Source organism: Ornithodoros turicata, chromosome 4 (genome assembly GCF_037126465.1).
Source record: "Ornithodoros turicata isolate Travis chromosome 4, ASM3712646v1, whole genome shotgun sequence".
In the NCBI taxonomy this organism is placed as follows: domain Eukaryota; kingdom Metazoa; phylum Arthropoda; class Arachnida; order Ixodida; family Argasidae; genus Ornithodoros; species Ornithodoros turicata.
The window spans coordinates 69,399,805-69,405,737 of NC_088204.1; positions in this window are offsets into that span (position 1 = coordinate 69,399,805).

The following is a 5,933-nucleotide window of genomic DNA, read 5'->3' on the forward strand; positions in this document are numbered from 1 at the left end:
AGTCTAGTGTTACTGGCCTTACTGGACAGTCCAGTGTGGACACCGGTTTTACTAGAGAGTCGGACGTTAGGGCCCATCGGCTTTTGCAAGTCCTGTTTTGCGTGCAGTGTTGTATCCTGAGAGGCACATAAGTACTGCATCGTGGCCCTAATCTGCATGTAGGGTGGTGTGGACTGAGAAATGCGTAAGAACTCACTTACTATTCACAGATTTATATTCTTTATTGTGTCACTTTTCTGTTTTTTGGACAACATCGCCAAACCAAAATCTGCAAGGATTCGCCAAACTAGTTTCAGCTATGCTTCTTTTGGAAGCACAGTTTGGTGGCCCTCAATGTGAAGTGGCATGCCATCTGAAACGAAAATGTTGGAGATGATCAGTACATACGATAATATTTCAAGCAGACTCCTGAATTTGCCCAGAAAAAGTAGTGCAAATTGACTGAGGCTGGAATCTGAACGTTCATTGAATGATAGAAAATAACTGCAGCATGATCTTACTTATGTAATGGAATCCAGCTTCTCTGCTGTGGCCTGTGACGAGCGCATGATTGCCTGCTCTCCGGTACGGCTGGTACAGTGGTCTGGCGCTGCATCAAATCATTGACTAACTTGTGGTTGATTGTGCCCCGTTGTACGCACATGAAGTTCTCAGGAACAAAACTGTCAACCCCAAGGTGAATCTGGAATTTGTACACATAGTGAGTATCAACGAAAGAAAATATTGGACACATAATCCTTCGTTGCTTTTGAATACATTGCATGAAGTGCCCATAGACTCAGAGAACAGGCTGATGTTAGCACGAGCTATAGCAATGCTTACAATTTGCCGATTGGAATACAGTACATGGTGTACTTCAGCCAAGATACAAACAATGATTGCGTTTTGTTTGTATCCCATATTGTATTGTACATGTCTGTTGCCCGCCACCCAGAGGTTTTGGCTGCGAATGCTGGAGTCCGGCCAAACAGGTTAAATGAAGGCTCCACAAGTGTACCTAGTCTTTTCGACCCTCAGAAACTGAATGTGGACCGAGAGATATTGACACGATACGTTGCAGTGATCTCTGCCCCTCGGTTGATGAGGGCAGGAAGGCAGGCACTGGCAGCTTACACAGGTACTCATGATATCGCAGGTTCAAAATTAATTCTTGGAATCCACAGTACAATGCGAAAGGCAATCAGTAAGACGCATACATGCCAGTTTGTTAAGCAATTATAAATTTCACATGACAGAGAGATACATATGGCAAGTATTTTTGGCACACAGCAGCAGCTATAGCAAAACAGCTACGGTTAGCATGGTGACTTGGTATGGACAGACCATGGTATATCCCTCACGGAGAAGGCAGTCACATTTTGGGTACTTTTTGCCTCTCTCTAACAAGGCTAGTTTGAACTTTTTGCATAAGGTGCATAATTATTAGCTTTAGGGTTTAACCAGATTCTTCCGCCAGTTGAAGGTGTCCTTTTTACGGTGAAACCCGATTTTTACCCACCAAATTGCCCTCACTGAGACATCTGTAGGAATGCACACTAACTTGTTAGGCAGCAGTTACATAACTATTTGTACCGAACCACTAGAGCTAGTTTCTGAGTAGCTGAGTCCAATTTCTCCACGAATTCAGCATTTAGCGTACTGGAAGTTTTCCCACTCGAATTCGCATGAATTTAGAGCACATGTTTATTTACAAGATTTCTGCCCTGAATTTAGAAAAAAAAAATTGTGAAAACTTCAGGCTAATACTTATACAACTCCTGGCGTAAAGTAACGGCCCTAATGTCTTGTATCTCTCACATGCGGACACCTCCGTTTTGCGAACTAGAGCGTTGGTCCCACGAGCGTCGGTACTAGGGAGGTTTCAGTGCCTCTACAACATGATTAGCAAACAAGATTCATAATGCCCTACTGTGAACAACAGAACGCAATGCGCTTGATGGCATGTGGGGAGTCATGACAACCGGTGCAGGTTTTGAAATGAACCAGGGCACAATATAATAATATTAATAATTGGGGGTTTACGTCGCGAGACAACTGAGATCATGAGCGACGCCACAGCGGTCGGTCTGTGGATTGCTTTTGCCCACCTGAGGGTTCTTTAACGTGCGATGAAAGCTCATCACACGGCACCCCGTATTTAACGTCCCTCGCGGAAGACGGCGTGTCTAAGCAACTTGTACCCTGCCACCAAGTTGCTGGCGTCCTCGGCCGGGTTCGAACCCGCGATCTCGGGATCAGCAGGCGAGCACGCTACCGACTGAGCCACCGAGGCCGGTGGCACAATATAAGTGATAGAATGTGTGGTGTGCACTTGTCCTTCCTTTGTATATCTGAAATTGGCTGATTGTGTTGTGTAGTAATATGAATAGATAAAATGAGTACCAGATAACAGAGTCGGCCGACGAGCCTCTTCCACCAAAGGTGCCCTCCCTATAAAGAAGAAACATGCTATTGATGAAATGATTATCTAATTAACTTATAATTCACTTTTTTTTCTACACACTTAGAATCTCGTGTCGATCCTTCTGATATAGAAAGAGCCCACCGAGTAGGTAGATTCCAGAATGGTAAAAATAGGCCTATTATTGCGCGCTTTTTGAGGTTTAAACAGAAGGAAGACCTTCTTCGGAAAGGAAGTAAGCTAAAAGGCACTCCATTCACTATGAGTGAGGACTGTTCATCCCACACACGATCGCTCAGAAAAAAACTTACTGAATTTGGGAAGTCTCTTGGGTGTAGGTACAAACTTCGTCATGATAAGCTTCTTGCGAACGACAAGTGTTACATTGTTGATGAGCGCTCTGGTGAGGTTACTGAACGTCCTAGGTAGCAACCACAGTCTGTGAAAACCCCCCTAGTTGAAGATTTCATTTTCTTAACATTTAACGCGCGTAGTGTCTGCAATAAAGTTACTCAGATAGAAGAGGTATTGCTCGAATGTAATCCCCACGTAGTTGCTATCACGGAGACCTGGCTATGTCCATCAATTATGTCCAGTACTATATTTCCACTGAATTATAACGTGATTAGGAATGATAGGACGTCTAGAGGAGGAGGTGTTGCTATTCTTGTACGTAGTGATTTAGACTTTTCTGTGATGGCTGTTCCTACCAATATGGAGTGTGTATGGTGTCAATTAAAGAGTGGAGGCGGTAACATAGTGGTGGGTTGCTTCTATAAGCCTCCTTTATGTTCCTACGATTTCCTCTATCTTTTAAACGAGTACATTAGTAAAGAAGTTCCTTCAAGGAGTAAAATCATTCTGATGGGTGATTTAAATATGCCTCACGTTAACTGGAGCTGTATGGTTCCAACCTCAAGTGAAACCGGAGCGTTATTAGACTTATTATTACGCTATCAGCTGAGACAGGTAGTTCACGCCCCCACTAGGGTTACTGCTTCCTCCTCTACTATTCTCGATGTTGTATTGCTAGGAAGCGACTTATTTCTGGCGCCTTTCTCCTGTGAGGTACTATCAGGTATATCGGACCATAATATGGTTCTGGTTACTGTTACTCTCGCGCATGCAGTCAGAAGGAGGTCAAATATGATTAAAATAAGAGATTACAATCATGCTAGTCATGAAAGTATTATCGACAACTTGGCGATATCACTTAGTCAGTTCTGGTCATTGTCCAATGATAAAGATATTTCTGTTTCTCACTTGTGGGACTTTTTCAAAAACACTGTTCAGTACTGCATAAATAATTTTGTCCCTCTTAAGCGCAAGGCGGTGCACAGAAATAATCCATGGATAACCCGGGAAATACTGCAGCTGAGTCGTAAGGTTAGAAGACATAGAAAGAAACCCTGCAGTAATAGAAAAGACCTGTGCATAGTGTTGAAAGAAAAGATCACCTCTGCCAGATCGAAGTATTATGATACTACTCTACATAATTTTCTCCAGTCATCACCACAAAAGTTCTGGCGGCACATATCTACTTCCTTAACTTCACCAGACAAAGAGTCCCCGTTGATGGATGGCGAAGATGTTGCTGATAAATTTAGTAACTTCTTCGAATCTGCGTTCTCGACTGATAACGGTATCATTCCAAATGACTGCTTCGCTTCAAGTGTGCCCCCTATGCCTGACATTGACATCTCATTGCCTGGTATTATATCATCCCTTCTTGAACTAGATTCCAAAAAGACCCCAGGCCCTGATGGCATTCGTAATATTTTTCTCCGAACTTATGCGGAATGGGTAGCGGAGTACTTAGCGACTATATTTCATAGATCGTATCACAGCGGTGAGGTACCGTCAGATTGGAGAATAGCTAAGGTTATTCCAGTTCACAAGGGGGGCAACCGGAAGGAAGTTAAAAATTACCGCCCAATATCTCTGACGAGTTATTGTTGTAAAATATTTGAACATATTCTTACTAAGAGTATGGTTGCCTTTCTTAATGAACACAGTTTGATACACTGCAGTCAGTACGGTTTCCGAAGAGGTTACTCGACGACTACACAGTTAATAGAGGTCGCGTTCATGATCTTTCCGAGTGTCTTAATAATAAAGCTCAAACTGACATTATATTTTTGGATCTATCGAAAGCGTTCGATAGGGTTTCTCACACTAAATTGTTGCACAAAATTAATCAGTATTTGAAAAACCAGAAGGTCGGCAAATGGTTAGAGGGCTATCTTCGAGACCGTTCTCAATTCGTCACCTATAATAATAGAAACTCTGCACTTACATCCGTGACTTCTGGTGTTCCCCAGGGGTCAGTTTTGGGGCCCCTTCTCTTTATTATGTCATGAACGATCTCCCAATACATATTACCTCTAAAATTAAAATGTATGCAGACGACTGCGTTCTGTATAGGCAGATCACTTCTGTTGATGACCAGTGGGAGTTACAGAGGGACATCGACAGAGTGTCGGAATGGTGCCAGAAGTGGCAGATGACGCTAAACTGCGAAAAGACGCTATGCATGACAGTGACCCTGAAGAAAAATTGCCTTTTGTTTCCCTATACGTTAGCCGGTGAGCCAATTAAACTTGCAACTAAACACAAATATTTGGGCTTAACGATCAATAATAAACTTTCGTGGCAACCCCACATCACAGACGTTTGCTCCAAAGCGTATGGTCGGCTTTTTTCCCTGCGTCATGCCCTAAGATTAGCTACACCTTCCACTAAATTAGTAGCATATACCACTTGTATTCGCCCTTTAATTGAATACGCCTCTATAGTTTGGTTTCCACAAGCTAAGACGATGGTGTCACAGCTTGAAATGGTTCAGAGAAAATCACTGCGCTTCGTATACAGTAAATACAACCCTTTAGACTCTCCTTCTGCGCTGCTGGTACGGGCAGGCCTTCCTACATTAAAAACACGAGTAAGGATACAACGATTGAAAACCTTTTGGCAGATTCTGACAGGAATTTTTAAAATTCCATATGATGAATATTTTACATTTATTCAGAGAGGTGCCACCAGAACAACCCATAATCGTTACATTAAGCCCCCGTATAGTAGGGTTGAAGCCTTTAAAAATTCCTTCTTCCCTATAGTAATTAAGGACTGGAATGCACTGCCTAGCGATCTTGTCAACTTCAACTCTCTTGCCTCATTTATTCGTGGAATTGATGATTACTTTCAAAAAATGTAAACACAGTGTATCTTATTTTTGATGGTGTTTCGGTACCGTTCTGGTAGCAAAGTGTCGTTTGTTGTTGATGCCTACTCCTGTTTAAATGCGTGTTCAGTTGCTCGTTCAATTATTGTTTAATTGCCATTTAAGTCTTGCTAATTTTGTTATAATTCCGAGACGGTGGATTTACTTTTGCTGTACAATATGCTCATGACCTGTACATTTTCTTTTATTTTTCACACTCCTGCAAATGACATCTTGGTGATGTCAGCAGTATCCCTTAAATAAAAATAAATAAATAAATAAATAAATAAATTCAGAAAAGCTGCATTCAGG